Source organism: Euprymna scolopes, chromosome 39 (genome assembly GCF_053919585.1).
Source record: "Euprymna scolopes isolate OS-2025 chromosome 39, ASM5391958v1, whole genome shotgun sequence".
Classification (NCBI taxonomy): Eukaryota; Metazoa; Mollusca; class Cephalopoda; order Sepiida; family Sepiolidae; genus Euprymna; species Euprymna scolopes.
The window spans coordinates 60,823,563-60,847,432 of record NC_136520.1 but is presented as its reverse complement, the minus strand read 5'-3'; the positions used below and the strand labels follow the sequence as shown (position 1 = coordinate 60,847,432).

The following is a 23,870-nucleotide window of genomic DNA, read 5'->3' as shown; positions in this document are numbered from 1 at the left end:
ATATATATATATACATACACATACATATACTAGACGTTTATATATATATATATATATATATATATATATATATATACATACATATACTAGACGTTTATATATATATATAGATAGATATATACTAGACGTGTATATATATATATATATATATATATATATATACATATACCAGACGTATATATATACATATATATATATATATATATATACATATACTAGACGTATATATATATATACATATACCAGACGTATATATATATACATATATGAGACGTATATATATATATATATATATATATATACATATACTAGACGTATATATATATATATATATACATATACTAGACGTATATATATATATATATATACACACATATACTAGACGTATATATATATATATATATATATATATACACACATATACTAGACTATTATATATATATATATACACATATACTAGACTTATATATATATATATACACATATACTAGACTTATATATATATATATACATATATATATATACATATACTAGACATATATATATATATACATATACTAGACCTTTATATATCTATATATATATACATATACTAGACTTTTATATATATATATATATATATATATACATATACTAGACGTTTATATATATATATACATATATGCATATACTAGACTTTTATATATATATATATATGTAGGTTGTCGTTTGCTAGAAGCATTGTTGAAGAAAATTATAAGGTGAAATTAAAGCCAATAACAATGCGAGATTTTTTTTTATATATAGAGTAAAACTCTAAACAACAGTAGTTTTTTTTTTTTTTCCTGTTGTATCCAATGGTGTTATAAATCTCAATATATTTCGGACTTATTAGTCCTTTTTCAAGAGAAGACAGCGGAAGAGTGTTGTTCATGAGTGCAAACTCTGTCTGGCCGAGACTGAGGGATATAAGTAGGTTGTCGTTTGCTTGAAGCATTGTTGAAGAAAATTATAAGGTGAAATTAAAGCCAAGAACAATGCGAGATTTTTTTTTTTATATAGAGTAAAACTCTAAACAACAGTAGTTTTTTTTTTCCTGTTGTATCCAATGTTGTTATAAATCTCAATATATTTCGGACTTATTAGTCCTTTTTCAAGAGAAGACAGCGGAAGAGTGTTCTTTATGAGTTCAAGAGAAGACAGCGGCCAGACAGAGTATACTAGACTTTTATATATATACATATACTAGACTTTTATATATATATATATACATATACTAGACTTTATATATATATATATATATATATATATATATATATATATATACTAGACGTTTATATATATATATATATATATATATATATATATATATATACTAGACGTTTATATATATATATATATATACTAGACGTTTATATATATATATATATATATATACTAGACGTTTATATATATATATATATACATACATATATATATACTAGACGTTTATATATATATATATACATACATACATATACTAGACGTTTATTTATATATATATATATATATATATATATATATACTAGACGTATGTATATATATATACTAGACGTTTATATATATATATATACTAGACGTTTATATATATATATACTAGACGTTTATGTATATATATATATATATATATATACATATACTAGACGTTTATATATATATATATACATACATATATATATACATATACTAGACGTTTATATATATATATACTAGACGTTTAATATATATATATATATATATACATATACTAGACGTTTATATACATATATATATATACATATACTAGACGTTTATATATATATATATATATATATATATATATATATATATATATATATATATATACATACATATACTAGACGTTTATATATATATATATATATATACTAGACGTTTATATATATATATATATACATATACTAGACGTTTATATATATATATACATATACTAGACGTTTATATATATATATATATACATATACTAGACGTTTATATATATATATATATACTAGACGTTTATATATATATATATATACATATACTAGACGTTTATATATATATATATATACACACATATACTAGACGTTTATATATATATATATATATATATATATATATACACATATACTAGACGTTTATATATATATACATATACTAGACGTTTATATATATATATATATATATATATATATATATATATACATATACTAGACGTTTATATATATATATATATATATATATATATATATATATATATATATATATATATATATACACACACACACACACGCGAGTATATATAGCACAATGATAAAGAACCTTTCATTAAAAGTCTTCTATCTGGGGAACAAGTAAAATCAAGTCAGTACTGTGTTCATCTCGAAATATCAGTGCACGTCAGATCGACTAAGGTTGAGAGATGTTTATAAAATCTAATCTGTGTCAAAGCAATCGGGGTGCAAAAGGCCAACACTTGAACTTGAAAAGCAAAATAAGATTTCAGTCTTCTTGTCGTTCATATGTATGCATCTCTGTCTCCTCTTCTCTCTCATTACATCATCACAAGAGAAAAATATAATTCAGTCGGAACTTGTGCTCTGCGTGAGTCTGAAATAAGATATTCCGGTCGATTTGTTGCGCCACATTTACTTGGTGTAAATAAGCTTTATTAAGCAGAATTCAATATTTCACACAGGAGGTAATCCAAGGAGGAAAACGAATGTAAGAGTGGATCTATGTAGTGGATCAACAACTTTAATGATGTTACCATAAGTAACATTTTGTCTGAAATTTTCATTTAATATATTAACTTTCCTCTGAAACTCTTGCTTGCCGAAGAAAATGTCTCCTGTGTCTGTGCTGTGGGGATGTTTCTTGAACACCTATTACATCCTGCGCATGGCAACAAGCTCCTTCGATGCTAAACATGATAAAAACGATAGGCACATATGACGTCATATGATGATAGGTTGATATGACGTCAGCTTCATCTGCTTGTGGGTTTTTTCCTTGAGTTATTGGTGTCATTAGGGGTTATTAGTGACAGGATTTATAAGCTGTATAAAATATTTTTCCCGTCAGGGTTGTGAATTCAGTGATAGAAGTGTTTGTTGATTGAATTTTAAAATAAAATATGTAAGAGATACGTATTTGAAAGCCAAATTACAACGCAATATTATGAAAAACAAACAAATATTTATTTGTTTAAAATTTATATATTTCGGATTCATACTCTTTCTTCAGAATTTTGTACATTTTTTTTTTTTTTTTTCTTGCCATGACGTCAAGTTGGAGAAAAGAAAAATCAGTTAGTAAAAGTCCAGGTGCTGTTTTTCTACGATGTTTTGAAACGCGGGGAAAATGTGCTGGAATGCTCAAAGGTTCAATATTTTTATGGAGCAATTTTGGTTTCTGAACGGTTGTTAAAAAAACGTGGTTTAATTTGATTCGTCACTTCCTATCGTCAGCGTTTATAAATAGACTCTCCCAACTTGCAGCGATCACACCCCTATTATATATAAAAAAATATTGCAACAATACATATTAAAAACGAGACTGACACAGAACTAACTCTACATCGCAATCAACAGGGAACAGCTCATTACAGAAATCTCTGTTGAGCTGCCTTCCCCTCCACCAGAGAAAAACAAGTAGACTGAGATATTGCCTTTGATCTTCAGACAGTTTTTGCTCTTGAGTTTATATAAACATTTGTGATTGGACAAAATCTTCATTTATGACATGCAACGAAGTTGCCATCTTTATAATAGCACGTGTCGTCCCCCATTCGAGTACAAGTTGGATATAAGGCCCCTGTATGTGGGGAGCTGACGCTCTTTCAGAAGGGATATTTATCATTATCTTACAGTCCAAATAACTTTACATTATATACTAGCAGGCCACCCGGCGTTGCCCGATCGTAAAATACGCATAAATATTATATTTTAATTAACAGAAACTGAGACATGTGCATGCGAGTATTATGGGTTTTTTTTTTCTAAACAGTTCACTTCTTGTATCATCATATAATGATTAGATCACTCTGACAGACGTTAAAAACATTTAAAAAATAAATGTTTAAATTTCAACAGTATTTCTCGCGGTTAACGGTGGCCGAATAGATCAGGTCCTTGCTAATGAAGCCAGACATGGTTTCTGTTGCCGGGTTCGAATCTATCAACTGGTGTTAATCGTGACACCCTGCACTGATGATTCCCAAACGGATGAAACACTAGTGCCTGTAGGTATTTAATTATTATTAAAGTAAATAATTGTGTCAGTCACTTTAAGAAACTCATTTCTTATCGTTGAGCACTTTACAGTTGAAATAAAAGTCAATTCAGCTCATATGCACAGATTATCATATAATGATTAGATCAATGGCAGACGTTAAAAACATTTAAAAAATGTTTATATTTAAACAGTATTTCTCGCGATTAACGGTGGCTGAATAGATTAGGTCCTTGCTAATGAAGCCAGACATGGTTTCTGTTGCCGGGTTCGAATCTATCAACCGGTGTTAATCGTGACATCTGATGATTCCCAAAAGGTTGAAACACTAGTGTCTGTAGTAAATAATAAATATAGTAAATAATTATATATATATATATATATATATATATATATATATATATATATATGATGCCAGTCAATAGGAAAAAGATCAATGTTTTTGTAGGAATTGGTTCGATCAGGGTCCAATTAGAAAAATGGCGAAGTGTTATGATCCCAATAAAAATCGATAATGTATTCATTTAAAAGAGAAACGTGCTATTTCTCATTGGAACCAACAAAGATATTGGTCATCATGACTCCCACTTCTTACATCTTATTGGTACATTTGCTTTCTGAAACTGATATTCATTGATCTAAAACTCCACCAATTCAATAAATACTTCTTCTGTGAATGGGGGATGGCCAAGGAAATATCGGTATAAAGTATCATCAGAAATTCCAAAGGCAGGAAAAAGTTAAAACGTAAATAAAGAAACAAGGGAACACATGAAAATCTCCTTTAAATAATATCAGAATTTCGAATGCATTTTGTAAGACAGAATGAATCAAGTGTCATATTCAGTGTATAACCTTAGAACAGGATACAGAATATTCTAATAGCCATTTTCAAAGTACAGTTTTAGAAAAGGATCCGGAATTTATTATAGTCATTTTCTAGGAATGTTTTTTTTTTTTACTAACAAGATATATCATCACTCGGACGTAAGGGGCTACTGTTTGGGACCATGCCTAAGAAAGATTAACAAGATGTTGGGTTACATTACATTTAAACTTCTGCATATCAGTGCAAGTAGCAGGATTGGTTGGTTGTTTTTGTTTTATGGCATATCAACCCTTTTCGGATTATTTAATGCCGAATCCAAAGATTTTGAAGAAAATTTTTTTAATAGAATATAGTTGTTGTTTTCAAGTCGGTTTCTATTTAACCCATAGTTGGGACCTTAACAGGTACTAGCACTCCGGGTCAGAGTGGACCTGGGAGCAATGGTAATTAAAGGGTGGCTCCACACTCCCCAAAGCCCACAAGCTGGGGCCTCACCACTGGATATAGTTTAAGGTCGTATCCAGGACTGCAAGTAGCAGGAAGAGAATTCTAAAGTCTAACTATTTGAGGGAAGAAACTATTAGAGCTTTCTGGCATTTAGGAACCTCAACAGTGAAGAGGTGTGATTTTGTTGCTAAGTGGGTTTATCAAGGATATGTATGTTGAGGGGGCACAAGTGCAACAAGTTCATCAGAGCACATTCCATTAAAATACTTGTAAGACAGGCACAGAGATGCAACATTGTGGTGATGGGACGGGTTGGAGCTTAGTTGATAAAGTGGGATATATTAGATTGGAGACTCTTTTTTATACCCTATCCAAGATGGAGAGACTAATGGTAGATGCACCAGCCCATATGTGGCAACAATAGGTCATGCATGGGCGAATGGTGGCTTTGTAGAGGTACAGGATGTTTTCAGGTGCGAGTAGTCTTCTAGCACGATAGAGGGAACCCACTTTATTTTAATTTTACATAATGAGGCACTTATACAGCATAATCACATTGACATACCAGTTCCCGCCAGATCACAAAAGTTAAGCAATGATAAGCTTGACTAATACCAGATGGGTGACCATTTGGGAATACTAGGCGCTGTATAAGGTGGTGAGACAGCACTACTGTCAAAGGAAAAAGGAAGGTGCCTCCTTCCCTCCACCAGTCTGTGGGAGACCTCTGGGCAAGGTTGAGTACCCACTTCAGCCCCCCAATCAAGGTAACGTGAAGTCATGGAAAGCAGGTGACTGATGTAATATGAAAGAAATGAAGAATAATTCTGTTCATGGTTTCGTATTTCGTTGTGCTGGGCAGAGGATCCCTTTGGGTACAATGGTTAGGATAATCGTCTAATATGGGCACTGCTCGGACAGAAAGAAACTGCAACCTACTGTCTGTACAATTGCAAAGAAAGCAGTGGCAATACATCAAGCACTTTCGAGAAACAGCATAAACAGGGTTGTGAATTATGAGCAACAATGAATTCATAAATGCTTTGAGGAAGATAAATAGATGGAGAGTCATAGCCGTCAATGCCTGACACCACTTGAATGAAAAACGGGGCATAAAATTGTTAGAAAAAAATATTTCCTGTACAGGGAATCAATTTTACCCGTCTTGGGACGAGTTTTCTTTTATAAAAATACTAGCAATAGGTGCCCGGCGTTGCCCGGGTGTTTGGGGTGTATGCTGAGCAAAAAACAAAAACAAAACAAAAAAAAACGGTCATTTTTTTTAAACTTTGACCCTTATTATGACCCCTTAATATTTATTGTTTTGGACTCAAATCAAGTTATTAAGTTAGATCCATGTCCAAGGAACCTATATCTAAAATTTCAAGTGTTTAGACCCTAAATTGTCGGAGGAATTTGGTAGAGTTCTTAAAGGTCAAATCGTTGAAATTTGACTCCTTAACAGCCAAATTTCTGGCTGACACCCGTCACATCGATTTTCCCAAATCTCAGTACCCGGTATTTCAAATTTCGAGTCTATAGACTAAAAATTGACAGAGTTATTGCGTAGGGAAATGTACACAGACAGACAGGCACACAGGCACACAGACAGACAGACAGACAGACAGACAGACAGACAGACAGACAGGTTCACTTTTATAGATATATAGATAGGAATATTTTATTTATCGATGGAGGCTTAGATAATGCGTGTTTTTATTATTCACGGTATAAAATACAAATCATTTGAATGTCAGGATGGATAAAAAGTTTTAATCTATTTTTATGGGTTTCTTTTCATTTTGTTTGATGTTCAGATATGTTCTACTATCTATCATGAGTAATAAAAATATTTAATCGATTTTGTAATCTATTTTGTTTATCTAATATATAAAGTTATATTCTCGGCTTTTAGAATTTAAACCTAAATAGCATCATGTAATGGGTTTTGATCAAAATTGGAATTACGATTCTCGAGATAAAGTTTAGTAGGATTATATCTTGATTTTAATTTTCATAAGGATGCATGAAAAAGGTTCGAAACTGTTCTGTTCATGGAATTCATTTTACCTGTTCTGGGCTGGTAATTTTCATATATATATATATATATATATATATATATATATATATATACTAGCAGGCCCTATGTACTGTTCATAACTATATATTAAAAAGTTTGACTCATGTCCAGGTAACCTACATCTAAAATTTCAAGTGTTTAGACCAAAAATTGGTGGACAAGTTTGGAAGAGTCTGCAAAGGTCAACTATTTCAACTTTAACTTCTTGCCAGCCAAATTTTCGCCCAAAAACTGATTAAAAATCTTGCTGCATGTCTGAATACTCTTTATGTAAAATTTCAAATGTTTAGACCCAAAATTGGCTGAGTAATTTGCTAGACCGCAAAGATCAAATCTTTTGAACTTTGACCTCTTGACAGCCCAATTTTCGGCCAGAAACCGATTAAAAAGCTTGCCCTGTGTCAGAATATACTTTATGTAAAATTTCAAATGTTTAAACCAAAAATTGGCTGAATAATTTGGTAGAGAACCGAAGAGGTCAACCTTTTTTAAACTTTGACCCCAATTTTGACCCCTTAACATTCATTGTTTTGGGCTTAAATCCAATTAAAAAGTTTGATCCATGTCCAAATAAGCTACATCTAAAATTTCAAGTGTTTAGACTCAAAATTGGCAGAGGAGTTTGGTAGAGTTTTCAAAGGTCAAATCGTTGAACTTTAATATCTTGACAGCCAAATTTCTGGCTGAAAACTGATTAAAAAGATTTTCCCAAATCTCAAATCTGTCGAAAGATTTTGTGAGATATACAAACACACACAAACACACACACACACACACACACACTTTGCCTTTTATATATATAGAATAGATAATTTTTTATGTGTGAATATATAAATAAGGACAATCTAGAGACTCACACCTTTCAGGGGAAAAAAATAATTTTTCAATTCGGTGCATAAACATTTAGAATTTTATTAATAGTATAAATGATTTTTTTATGTGTGAATAATGGTTAAAGCAAAACTAACCTATGAGAAAAAAAAATCATTCTAAATTGTTATTGGAAGACCAAGAACATAAGTGAAGTTCAAAGACGTTTTAGATGCACCAACAAGACTCACAATTATTTGTTTATGAGATATGTTTGTGTAAGAAGGAACAGCTTAATGAACAGTTAAAAGTGGTCCATAAGAACCACTCTGGAAGATAACGATTATCAACCAGTCTCATAAAAGCAAAAGGAGTCATTAAGAGCCTTCACCAATCGGCTAAAATCTGTTCGGCAAGCAGTTCGCAAGACAGCAGTTCCAAAATTTTGGATTCAATCAGTGAGCGTTGCAAGCTGTGTATGGACCACAATGGCCACCAAATTGAACACTTTCGATAATTGTTTTTTACATTTGTTCACTGTATTTTAATGTACAAAATTGGCAGAGGAGTTTGGTAGAGTTCACTCTATTTTAATGTATAAAATGTTTCTTTATAACTAGCCTGGGAGCCCGGTTATTTGGAGGTGTATGTTGAGAAAAAAAAAAAAAAACAGTGGTTGTAGGAAGACAGGCTCGAACCCTTATCGTGAAGGAGGAAAAGAATGTGAAAAAAAACCTTGACGTATTTGCTGTTACGACCACCGCCAAACCGGAAGTGACGTAGGTTTAAATTAAGGCTAGACAATCGAAAAGAGGGGATGACTTTCGAAAATATTGGCGAAAAAAGCAACCCCTCCCTGTAGAAAATTGCCCAGTTGAAGGTGAAGAAAATGTCTTTAGCTAATTTTTCGATATTTGTCATCTGAAAGGCCAAACTTCAAAACGATACTTATCTTGTGAAAATCCGTCGCCTCTGTCGAAAGTTTTAGGCAGACATGCAAACATACATACATACATACATTTATATATTAGTAGCTCAAATTTTCGACCCAAACCAATTAAAAAGCTTGCCCTATCTCTGAATACCCTTTATGTAAAATTTTCACTGTTTAGACCAGAAATTGCCTGAGTAATTTGGTACAGACCGCAGAGGTTAATTTTTTTTTAAAACTTTGACTCCTATTATGACCCCTTAACATTTATTGTTTTGGGCTCAAATCAAGTTATTAAGTTAGATTCATGTCCAAGAACCTATATCTAAAATTTCAAGTGTTTAGACCCAAAATTGGCAGAGGAGTTTGGTAGAGTTCTCAAAGGTCAAATCGCTGAACTTTGATCCTTTAACAGCAAAATTTCTGGCCGAATACAGATTACAAAGATTTTCCCAAATCTCAATACCCTGTATATCAAATTTCGAGTCTGTAGACTTAAAATTGACAAAGTTATTATGTAGGGAAATGTACACAGACAGACACTTTCACTTTTATAGATATATAGATAATAAATGTTGATTTTATGATTATTTAAAGAGTGCATAGATTTTATTGGGACACTCTGTATGTGATATACTTTATATATAAAATAGTTATCCACAGACATGTGTTTCGTCACATTTATGACTCACCATGACTATACCAGAACTCGAACCCACAACCATACGGTCTATCACTAAGCTACAGATCTCTGGTTGAAATTATGTGTTATTTTTATCGCTTTCAAGTTAGGTGGATTTTTGTTGCTAACACAAGACACATACACAATTGCACTTAAAAGAACGGGTAGAATCTTAAAAAGCTCTCTCGGTTACAATATATGAGATAGCGATAGCAGATGAATGTCTGACATCCGGTCGGATGCCTCGTCCCCTGCTTGAATAAACAGATAAGAAAATTGAAATCTATATACTTTATTTTGTTGCAATATTTTTGATAAAATGAGAGGGTATGATTAAAGAGAATTGGAAACTTCTATAGACACTGGCAATAGGAACTGACCAATCAAAAGGAGCCACGCTCTGCTAACAGCTAATCAGAAATCAGAATCACTCAATAAAACATACTGGATATTTTAGAATTTCCATCTTGCTTTTCGTCTGCAAAACTTTTACAGTTCAGACTTATACAGATCAGCTACCCACCGAAATCTCTATTTTTCATCCCAGGGCTTGTATAGATTAGCTACCCATCGGAAACTCTTCTAAAATTAATCATGGCTTTCAATTCAATACACACACATATAACTTTTCAATGCTACGAGACTTATATAGCATTTTGAAAATAATACACGGAAAAACCCTAGGGGCCCCTTTCGCCAACAAACTCATCAGAAGTTAATCGTTGGTTAACACAGAAATACAAAACGAATTAAATCATCACGGATATCCGAGCAAAAATAAATTAAAAAAAAAAAAAACAACGCATAGGAATCTGTGTAAAATAATACACATACAATTATATAAAGTCTATGTGCAAATAAGATAAAGAGGGTATGGGAACGATTAAAATATATCCCTGAGCAAATCAAATGATTTAATAAATTCCTTCTGTCCACAAAGAGAGGGCTTGTAGGACATAATTGAGACTGATTCCAAAATCTTTAAATGATTTTGAGAGTCAGCCCGGTGTAAGATTCTAAAACAATCCAATTTATATGCATTGGGACAAGCTGCATCCCGATTGGGTGTTGGCTAATGGCAGATTCCAAGCTGGAAGAGGGGTGTGAGAGACGTGGTTTGCCCAGCGTAATTTCTGCTGGGATATGCTGGTTAATGCGTGTCTGCAAATTTAAGGAGATTCAATCTACATAGCCAGCAGCGCATTAGCAATTGAATTCATAAATAATATTGCTTTGTGTGATATAGGGCAAACTATCCTTCATGACCAGGGGGATGCAGTTTTTTACCAAAAAACAAATGTAATACGGGAAACAATTTGATTGATCAGCATCTCCAATCGAAGGATGCTTTAAATAAACAAGATACTTGGACGGAAACATTTTTCTATTTGATTTTTAATAGTATAATTAATAAAATTTTCTGAGTAACCATTACAAATGAAAATGTTTTTGACAGTGTTCAATTCGTGTTTAAGTTTGTTTGGAGAACAAATTCTAAAGGCTCTATACACTAATGTCTGAATAAGCCCTATTTTCCTGGAAGTAGGTACAAATGAGTGCCAATCCATACAAAGATCGGTAAATGTTGGTTTGCAATAAACTGTAGCGAGAAAAGAATTCTTACTACGTTCAATCAAAACATCCAGCCAAGGGCAAGTAACCCTCATTCTCTTTCTCCGTAGTAAGTGGGGGGATAGAAGGGACTCTTTACGCCAGGGCATTTCGTAGCCTAATGCTTCTCATCAGAAGAGTAGAGAAGGTGCTAGGTAGCATGGGGAAGATGCGGCGTCTAGCATAAGGTTAATTAGGGATGAAAAAGATTAAGAGGAATTATAGAATGTTGGGGGAAGCTTTATTGAATTCTAAATAAATAAGAAGCTTATTATATATAGTATGATATATAAGAATATATATGGTCTTTAACATAGTATTGAAAAATAAATTAGAAGTAAAATTGAATATTAAAAAAAATAAATATATATATATATATATATATATATATATATATATATATAAAATAAATAAAATAAAATAAAGACAAAATTAAAAGTAAACATTAAATATAATGTTACCAATAGTTGTAATAAAATTAAATTCAAAATTACTGTTAATAACAGTGAAAATGGAGATAATGGTAGCGGTTATGGTGGCAATGACGGGGTTAATAACGGGGATAATAATAATGATATCAATTATAATGATGATGATTATAATAATAATAATAATAATAATAATAATAATAATAATAAAAACAATAATAATAATAACAATGCAGCAATAATAATAATAAAAATAAAGGCAGTAGTAGCAATACTTCTACCACTACCTCCACCATCACCTCCACTATTACCAATAATAATAATAATGTAAATACTGTTAATACTAATTATTAGGGGTGCGAAAAAGGAGGGATACAGACAAGTGGGGGGGGGGATTAGAGTAGTAGGAAATGCAGTTGAGGAGTGAGGGGTAAGTGGACTCGTATAAAATAAAGTAAAATAGAGAATATATATATATATATATACACATACATATATATACACACACACATATACGCATACACATACATATATCCGTATAAAAAAAATAGATGTAGAATAAGCCGGGGAAAGCGTAAGTGTTGGGTAAACAAAAGGCCGTTGGGTTTAAATTAAATTAAAGGATTGCTTCACTAGGAACGGTAGTTTCAAGAGTCCACCTTAAAACTTTAAATTTCTTGAAGTTCGATTATAAAGGCCATCAAATTTATGTTTATATAGACAGACCAGGCCTAGAAATTTGAATACATACTTTCTCGTTTATGAACATGAGTGACAGGTCCATCGAATCGCCATAACTACTTAATGTAGTAGTTCTAATCTCCAAGAGATACCAGAAGTATAGTTTATAGCAGTCCTTTAAATTTCCATATTTCTCCAAATAATTTGTTGGGGTGGTATTTCGTAGATGTTTTGGTCTGGTGAATTCTTATTCCTCCTAATTTGGCTGGCAAAAAACTGTATTTTTTTAACGGAGACTCTTGTGATGGAAATTACCCGTAGCTGGACTGGTTCAACTGTGTTCAAATCTAAGTTATATTATCAGTAGGAAGTAGCATCTAGATGGAACGCTTGGCTGGTAGTCGGAGGGGGTAGGATAGGGATGGGAATATGTCTGTATGGGTGACGGGGGTTGGTTGGGTTGAATCGGGGGAGCTTTCCTTCGGTTGTATTTTTGGCACATTTAAAAGTTTTAGAAATCTAAAACAAAACAAAATAGACTTTACATTAAAATGGAAATTACTAAGAAAATCCAGGTCATACAGCCCAGGATCTAAATACTGCCTTCTATGTAATGCAGGAGCGACCAAGATTATAACGGCGCCTAAAAAATTAAACATCTTCAATTCAAAACAAGAGATAATTTGCAGTTGCAGGCACAAGAGAAAGTTCAGATACGTAAATGCAATTAACCCCACTGAAAATGCACCACCGGACAGGAACTAGCTTATTGCGCTTCCTCGCCATCCATAAAATGCAACAATATCCATCACTAACCGTTTTCCCTAGTATAGAACTATTGGACAACACCCTAAACTAATTTTTTTTTTTTTTAACCACCCATAAACTCTTGCGATCTGAAAAAAATCGCCATAAAAAACTTCAACTCTTTAATATAAAATATTAGCACACCCTCTGAACACACAACCATTGCATAACTATAACAAATTCCCAACCTAGAATAGCCTGCATCTTGGCAATGCCTAATTAACAATATATCTGCCTTAATCATAAGCCCATAAACAACTTTGTCTAACAAACCCTATCCCTGTAAATATGTACACTTAATACCACCTGTTAAATTGCAACCAAACCACTAATTAGCACATGATGCAACGAGAATATAACCTAAACAATATAAAATCCAGGCCCAATGAAAATATAGCTTAGAAACCACCTCACAGGGCTAAAGATTTAAAACCTAAATTTAGAACTATCTAACCACCACCCCTAAACTCCACTGGCGAATAAGAAATTATTTAAAAATCAGCGCATTTGGTCTCCACTATTAGATTTACACTAAGCCCTCCACCCAGTAGTAAATGTACCGAAAATATAACCTAAGAAAAGCTCTCGCGATTCAACCCAACCAACCCCTGTCACCCATACAGACATATTCCCATCCCTAAAAATTTCACTTAATTTCATCAAGTATTTTTTTTTTTTAACAGCGAAAAAAAAATTTGTTATGATACCGAGCAAAAGGTTCGATTTTTAGAAAGAAAAGCTAGTATTAAAGATGGGGAGGGAGTGTCGGCGCTTTAACTGGAGTTATCCCCTGTGGCGTTTCTAAACTCCAAACAAAAATTAATAAAAAAAAATCCAAGATGTATGCCTTCAACGTGCTGTCATAAAAACGTGTTTTTCCGCTGTAATAAAAAATAAAAAATAAAAAAATAAAAAAACTACACGAACTTTTTTTTTCGGAGATCTTCAGTTCAAAACGGATACGTACAATATAACCTTTTCTTCGATATTTTCATTTTTTAATGTCTTGATTAAACTGTGCAAGTACCTTAAATTTCTTTCAAATATCTTTTTAAAAAATACGCACTTACATTTCTGTTGGCAAATTCTTCATTTATATACGTGCATATGTACATTCTCTGTGAGTTTATTGCCTTTTTATCCACTTGCTTTTGCGATCAGTAGACACTATTAAACAAACGAGAGATTCCGAAATCAAAGAAACGCTGATGCCAAAATGTGTCTAGCGTAAAAGTCTGATAAATCTCCAACTCCACTAATTCATTGAAGTTTTTTGTTAGGTTTGTCAATACGGGAAAACGTCAAAATTTATTATTTTTTGGCACAAGTAAAACAAAGTTACATAGTTTTTTTTACGGTTATTATGATGTATAAATTTTGACTTTATTGGTAGCTTAATAACAATAAATATTCACGATTTTATCTGTAGTGCCAACAATGGAAAATTAAGTTCAACATGCTTTTTTAAGGAATCGTTTTTGGAATTCGGAAATTAGACTCAGATTTTTCCGATTCCAATACCAATTCCGATATACCAAAAAGTTCTGATTTTTTAGACTCCTGATTTTGATTAATCGCCCCCCCCCCCACTAATATATATATATATATATATATATATATATATATATATATATATATATATATATATAACTATTTCATTTAATCACATAAATTAATATGCAAAGATATAATTTTATGCGTAAATTTTCAGTATTAACTTCAACAGTGCACGATACATACATAGAGCTTGGTAGTAAATTATAAAAATATATATGGCAATTAAGCTACACAGAATATTCCACATAGTTTAATTGCTATACATAGTTTCGTAACTTATATATATATATATATTCTTCTTCTTCTTGCTCGTCCGTCGAAGTCGACGATGACCAAGATATCAATCAGTTCGGCGTCAGGGGTTTGTGGGTCCTGAGATGGCTGATGAGGCCAATCCGTGCTCGGCAGACTCTTCCACACTCTGGACACGTGAAGGCGGTATCGGCAGGCTGTGAACCGGCAGCTCTCTCCTTCCTCCTCTTGCGCTTCTGCTGGTCGTGTGTCATGCGTTGATTCTCTGCCTTGTCGGCTCCTAGGCTGATGGCGCAACGCCAGGCCGAACGTTTAGCAGCGCGGCTCTCCCAAGACTGGGGGCTGATGTCAAAGTCTTTTAGGGACGTTCTCAGACAGTCTTTATATCGTTTCTTTTGGCCCCCTGCATTCTGCTTTCCCTGGCTGAGTTCCCCATAGAAAAGTTGTTTGGGGATTCGGCTGTCGTGCATGCGATAGACATGGCCTGCCCACCGGAGCTGGGTTTTGCGGATTATGGTGGTGATGGTATGGAGCCCCGCGCGCTTCAAGACTTCTGTGTCAGGAATTCTGTCTTGCCAGCGGATGTTGAGAAGATTGCGGAGGCATCTGAGATGGAAGCCATTCAACTGTTTTTCATGTCTTTTATATGGCGTCCAAGTTTCGCAGGCGTAGAGTAGGGTTGTCAGGACGACCGCTCGGTATACTTTAAGTTTGGTTGCGAGTGTAATGCCTCTCCTCTTCCACACATTGTCTCTAAGTCTTCCAAATGCACTGCTCGCCGTGGAGATCCTATGGTTAACCTCACTGTCAATGTTGGCGGTGCGGGAGAGGGTGCTGCTAAGGTAGGTGAATTGCTCCACAGCATGGATCTTCTGCCCTTTGACAGTGATGCCGGGTTCATGGTATGCATCTCTTGGGGCGGGTTGGTACATGACTTCTGTCTTCTTTGTACTGATGGTGAGACCAAAGTTGTCACAACTGGTGGAAAATCCGTCCATTTGACGTTGCATCTCTATCTCATCGGCAAAGAGAAGGTCTCTGATGATGGTTTCCCTCACTTTCGTGACTGCCTGCATTCGCCTGATGTTAAACAATTTCCCGTCACATCTGTACTTGATTGCAATGCCAGAGTGACTGTCTTTGAAAGCGTCCTGGAGCATGGCATATATATATATATATATATATATATATATATATATATATATATATATATATATATATATATATATATGCCACACACACACACTTATTTATAAACTATATATACACATATTCCAAAGGCGGACAAGTGAAAAAGAGAGAAACACCGTTTAACGGGCAATGACACCGCCCGTTAGTAGGTGTTTTTCTCTGTTTATTTTCGCGTTGTTTCGCTTTTTCAAAGTTGCTAATGAGTTGCATTGATTTTATTCAGCCACAAATGGTCGATTCAATACAATGAAACTATTCGACTGCCTTTGGAATATGTGTATATATAGTTAATAAATAAATATTTGTATTTTCAGCTCTTACATTCACGATCAAGCACTTTATTTGGTTTCTTTTCATCCCCTCCTGACACGCTATATATACCGTGCTTTGGAGTAATTGCGCCAAGTCCGGGATAATTGCGCCAACTAGCTAAAAGTACTTTTTTGTCAACCACGCATATAAAGAGCACTTTATTTTAGTTAGCGCAATTACCCCCAAAGTACGATATATGTTAGTTTTTTTGTTTTGTTTTTTTTGGAAAAAGAAATCCATCAGAGTGCTCAATTAAAAGGAAAATCCGAAATGTAAGAGCGTATTTATATTTTGTATTTTGTGTACAGAAAGTTGTTAGATGAGACAAGTCATTGGTACCGTCGGTTTCAAGCCCGATAATTGGGACCGTTTTAGATATCCATATCAAGCTCTCTTCAGCCAATACTCATCTCAGTGTTGAGTATTGGCCGAAGAGAGCTTGATATGGATATCTAAAACGGTCTTAATTATCGGGCTTGAAACCGACGGTACCAATGACTTGTCTCATCTAACAACTTTCTGTACACAAAAGACAATATATATATATATATATATATATATATATATATATATATATATATATACATAGTCTAAAGAAGAGTTGAGTAAAATAAAAACGTAAAAAAAAGAATTAAAAAAATGTAGTTTACCCCCCCCCCCCAAAAAAAAAATGAATTTAACCTATCGCAGACTTAACACCTACATAATCCGACGTCTAAAAAGTTTAAAATTACAAAATAGAATTCAACTATATAAGGATGAAAAACAAAAAAATAATGAAACCTTAACTAAAATTGTTAAACAGAAAAATACTTAACATTTGCATAAGCCGACTTCTCAAAAGTCTACAAAAAAAAAAAAAAAAAGAGAATTCAACTATATAAGAATGAAAAGAAAAAAAAACAAAAAACTAAAAAAAAAAATTAAATAGAAAATGGGGATCATCAGCTTCTTACCATGTAGCTGTTTCGGAGATTTAAATACAGGACAGCTGTAAAATACATGGCTCTCAAGTGGGTAATACCACTTCTCCAATGTAGAACAATACGGTTACTATTTATACTACTACTATATATATAAAAAACATTAAATTAGAAAGTTAAATAATATATAGATAAATTTAATAAGATTACAAGATCTATTGCGACATATTAAAGGCTTCCTTCAGTCTTGACAGACAATGGATACCCACTGCAAGGGTGCCTGCACATGAAATTTGTGTGGCAAGAGTTGTGCAATCTCCAACCACGCCTCTCCTGAGTCAACATTGTTGCATACCAGTGGCAAGTTGAGGTACAAGACGACTGGAAACAATGCCGAGATAAGCGGAGAGCACATACAGCGCCTAGAATTCCCAAATGGTCACCCATCTGGTATTAGCCAGGCTCAACGTTGCTTAACTTCAGTGATCTGATGAGAACCGGTGTGTCAACGTGATTATGCCGTATATATTTTTATAACTTAAAATATTGTAGCATTAAGAATTGATTATATAATGTTAAATTGAATCAAGAAAAAAATTCTTAACGCAGCAATATTTTAAGTTATAAATTTATTAGATTTTTTACTAGAATATCTTTTTCTTTTCCAGTTTTAACAACTAGTTCTTTACTTTTCTATGTTTAAGCTTAACCATATTACTTTTCATGCTCGCATTTTTCTATTGCAATCCATTTTTCCAGGCTTCCAGTAAATTCACTTGTTATTTGTTTAATTTCAGTCTTATTTTTTTTTGCCCCCATAAACACATATGTAATAACAATTTACGGCACTCGTCTGCTTTCAATAAAATCCCCCCAATTATCTCCCTTTCATGTTTTCATTCTGTCGGTTTATTTCTCTTTTCGCGACAGCAGTGAATTAGTAGCCACAGTAGTCGCTGAAGCGACGTGGTTGCTATGAAAACCAGTTATAAAAAACGTCGCTCACCTCCTTACATATTTTTACGATTTGGAACACCAGAAAATTCGTCAAAACTTTTGTGTTACTGAACGAAAATTGAAATTTTCTTTTTCACAATATATCTGAGAAGGTGATCTATAAAACTGTAATAATTGTTTGAAATTCGGTCTAAAAATGAGTGAACGGTGAAGCTTTAAAAGCCGTTCTAAATGACTAAAACTGCCACTTAACCATATATTCAAACACTACAGTGCTTGAATGAATGATACACACACACACACACACACACACACACACACACACACAGGGTGACCCCCCCCCAAAAAAAAAAAACGGGCCCAAACTCTAATTAGGCCCCCCGTTTCTTAGTGTTTAGTCCGAATGAAATGAAACTTTGGTCATAACTAGTTTATTATATTCAAAACATCACATCAAAACACTATGGTCTTTGGCCTTTTTTTTTCTCCGTTCTACAGCATATATTCTAGATATACTTTCTATGTTTTTTTTGGGGGGGGGGGTCACCTTGTATTATCGTCACTAAATCCACCTCTGCATGATTTCATGTCGTTTTTGTTACCAGTTTTGTCTCATCAATAATTTCCAATCGTTGTCCTTTCAAATGTTCTTTCAATTCTGGAAACAAAAGATGTCTGATCGGGTTTTAAGAGCGGATGATGATGTCATGCCTCCCAATGACTTTCCCACAAAACAGAACAATGTGATGGCGTGATAGAAAGAATGATGTGACGGAACTTTTCAACAACAATGTATTCTGCAGCAAGATCTTTTATTCAATTTTCTTGATATGCTCCCAAGATCGTTCTTTGGCCTTGTTAAGAAAAAAACCCAAAGATGAATAAGAAATAACTCTTTGTTAGCGATCAGATAGTTACTCATCCCCCCCCATCCCACTTCCCTTGCTAGGTTAGATAACCAGTGTTTCTATGGGAACTCTCCAGAGAGCAGAGAAAGAAGATTCGATCAGGCGATCGACAATATGGCTGCCATAAACATGTCGTTTTCGCTTCAAAAACATAGAATACGAGGGTGATCCCAAAAGTAAAGCCTCCTATTTTTCTTTTTTTTTACTCGATGAAACCCGGTGAAGTGAAACAACAACGATACAGAGAAATAAAAGACCGGCACATGTTAACATTTTATTCGCTGACTAGCGGGGGTACCCGGCGTTGCCCGAGTTGTTTGTTTCCGGGACGGGGGTGTAGTTTTAAAAAATGTTATGGTAGGTAAGTAGGAAGGATCAAACCCGGAGTCATGAGTAAAAGTAGGAAAATAAAGTGTGAAAAAAAAAAAAAATAAATAAATAAATCCTACTGAAAAATCTCCCAAAAAGGACTGAAGTGTTGAAATTAATGTTTTAACTCGGCGAATAAAAAAAAAATCCGTCGCTCGTACTAACGTGTACAAAAAAAAATAACTCCGATTGCGTAAGGCAATCTTCTCTTGATTTCTTAACTCTTCTTCTTCTTCTTCTTCTTCTTCTTCTTCTTCTTCGTTGTTGTTGTTGTTGTTGTTGTCGGAAAATCACGATTACATTCCGACCCTCTCGCAAAAAAAAAAAAAAAAAAAAAAAAACGTCTTTATATGTAAACTTTTAATTGCGACAATACCACGATTTGCATATCTTTCTTCCCTTCTCCTCTTTTCTTTGTACTGGATGGATTCCGGGTTCGAATGACAGTGGTTCTTGTGCACATTATTTTGTAACCTCAGTGTTGTTCAGTTCCGCTACAAAGACATTATTTGTCTTAGCACGAAATTCTCGATGGTGGGGCAGAGCCGGCCTTAGGCACAGGCAAACGAAGCTGCCGCTAGGGGCCCCGAAAGGTGGTGGTTGGGGCGGGGGCTCGCACAGAAATCATAAGAAAAATGCTATATGCATAATGCTAGTTTCTACTATTATATAAAAGTCACTTTATGTGTGTGTGAGTTCCTTCCTCATGGGTTCCGAAACGGTTGAGCCTGCCTTTTGCAAATTTCACACAAAGCTAATTTATATGTCTGGCAGTGTTCTTAGATATTTTTTGTACAGAAATTCATCCGATAAGTATCGAAAATTGAAAACAATCCAATCTTAAAAATAGCTTTTCTCTCATAGATAAAACGAATAATTTTTACAGGGGAATATTTGACATTACACCGGCAAGAGAAATAATAAAATCTTACCAAATCATTTTATCCAAAAAAAAAAAAAATACAACAACAAAAACGAACAAGAACGACATTATCATTATTATTTTTATTTTATTTTATTTATTTATTTTTGCTAATTACTCCACCGGGCAAACTATGCCTGGTAATAATAGAGGATTGATTCTATAATAATTCATACACAATCCACATAAATTAATCATGTTTAAGCGTATTGTATGACCGGGCAACGCCGGACTGCCAGCTAGTTATGCATATAGGCGCATTAATACAGGCGTTTGATATCTACGCATCGTTAGGTGTATCAGAATTTTTGTAGGAATTTTTGACACCTCTAACACGAAACTGCGAATAAAATATAAAAAACTCGTAATTTCTCTGTTAAAAGTGGGTTGTTTATTTTCTTTATGGATTATACTTTCAAAATAAACTATTACAGTTGTTTTAAAAGTAATAGAAATATTTTTTTATTTAAAAAAAAAAATAGTAATGAATTTTACCAACTCAATATTTTTCAATTTTTAAACTTTAAAAATCTATCAAAATTTTTCTATTCATTCTATTTTTACGATATTTTCAGGGTCAATGTGAAATTTTATGCTCTTTCCAATAAACCGAATATAATATTTTAGACAAACGTTTTTTTTTAATTCCCCCCCCCCATTTTCAAGTGTCTATTAAAAAGTAAATAATTAATTTACTCCCCGAAAAGTAAATAATTAATTTATTCACCAAAGTTTTATATATCAAGAATTGAAGAGAAAAGGTCAATAAATAATATATTCAAATTTAAAACAAAAAAGTAGAGTAGTGTTTTTAAGAAATTTACCTGTAAAGTCCGAAGTTTAAAACCTTTTTTTTTTTTTTAAACACGTTGTTTGTTTTTTTGTTGTTTTTTTTTAATGAAACTTTGGTCCTTGCTCCTTTAATTGAAAAAAGAATTAGGGCTTGAATTACATTTTTCGAGGAGTTATAAGCTTGGAAAGACGGGGTGGAATTATTCACTATTTTTCACGAGATTTCTGACACACCTAACGCACCGTCTTCTCTTGATGTTTTATCTTTTATGTATCATCAACGTTTGAATACTGCCGTTTCAAATGTCACTATAGCCATTCTTATTGCATTGACAATTCCGATTACTGTTGCATCGAGGGAAAAGAAGTTTTTCAAAGTTGAAATCTATAAATATAAAAGCGAAAATGTATGTATGTATGTATGTATGTATGTATGTATGTGTGTGTGTTCGCTTTTCTGTGTGTCTACAAAAGGCTTCTTTCGGAGAAGCGGTCGGTCGCTTCACAACTTTTTAAAACTTTTTATATCACATATAAATCGTAATATCTCACAGTTAACAACGAAGCTCGCCTGTCTATTTAAGTTGCTCGATTTCGGGAAGATAAATATTCAACATTTGTCGCTCGCCGCATGTGGGTTAGCCTTTTTCCTATAACATCTTGGGAAGCGTTCCCGCCCCGCAGTCAAACATGACCTCATTAACTCATTAAAACGGGCACCTGCCAAATCCAAGTAATTAAATAAATTCAAACGTGTTTCCGTTAGCATCTCGCGTTGGGGCAATGGTTAACGTCGCACTTTTTTTTTCACACTTTAATTTACAACTTTGCCTCAACGGTTCAGGTTCGATCCTCATATTTACTTTTTTTTTTAACTCCACCACCACCCCACCCCCGGAGTTTCTACACACACCTCCAAACACCTGGGCAACGCCGGGTACCCCTCGCTAGTTTATAATAAAAAAGAAATATTTGAGAATGACAATTATACAAGAACACCTGAACAGTCTGGCAATGATATCTATCGAACGAGATATCGTCCAGTCTTTGCTGCAATCAGAGCACGAAAAGTTGATTTTTTTTTTTAGCTTAATAACATCTGCACGAATATGTTTATACAAATTCCAGTCATTTGTTGATTTACAAATAGTTTTTTTTTCTTTTTTAATAAATTCCGTAATTATATTTTTCGGTATTTACTTTTTATTTTTCTGTTTCATTTGGGAGCGCCGAGGTCGCATAATGACTTTATATAAAACTTGCATTTCAGCCCGGCTTTGCTCGGGCTCTATGTAACTTTATGTGCATATATATATATATATATATATATATATATATATATATATATATATATATGTGTGTGTGTGTGTGTGTGTGTGTGTGTGTGTGTGTGTGTGTTAAAAAGTTTGACTCATGTGCAAGTAACCTAGATCTAAAATTTCAAGTGTTTAGACCCAAAATTGGCGGAGGAGTTTGGTAAAGTCTGCAAAGGTCAACTCTTTCAACTTTGACCTCTTGACAGCCAAATGTTCGCCCAAAAACTGATTAAAAAGCTTGCTGCATGTCTGAATACACTTTATGTATAAATTTCAAATGTTTAGCCTCAAAATTGGCTGAATAGTTTGCTAGAGACTGGAAAAGTAAAATCTTTTGAACTTTGATCACTTGGCAGCCAAATTTTATGGACAAAAACCGATAAAAAAAGCTTGCGCCATGTTTGAATACACTTTATGTAAAATTTCAAATCTTTAGACCAGGAATTGGCTAAGTAATTTAGTAGAGACCGCAGAGGTCCATTTTTTTTTTTTAACTTTGACCCCAATTTAAACCCCATAGTATTTATTGTTTTAGGCTCAAATCAAATGAAAAATTTGATCCATGTCCACGTAACCTACATTTAAAATTTCAAGTGTTTAGACCAACAATTAGCAGAGGAGTTTGGTAGAGTTTTCAAGGGTGAACTTTGACCTCTTGACAGCCAAATTTCTAGCCGAAAACTGATTGAAAGGATTTTCCCAAATCTCAATACCCCTTATGTCAGATTTCGAGTCTGTAGACTGAAAATTGGCAGTAGTTTGGTAAGGAAATTCACACACACACGCGCGCACACAACTTAACTTTTATATATCTATA

The 23,870-nt window shown here is 33.4% G+C and overlaps 1 protein-coding gene and 1 pseudogene across 1 annotated transcript in view; both read right to left on the bottom strand.

Annotated features, from left to right (window-relative positions):
* Positions 1-23,870, bottom strand: part of LOC145263803 (UPF0415 protein C7orf25 homolog) — a 707,479-nt gene that overhangs the window by 254,280 nt on the left and 429,329 nt on the right. The window lies entirely within an intron of this gene.
* LOC145263975 (5S ribosomal RNA) lies at positions 18,200-18,316 on the bottom strand (annotated as a pseudogene).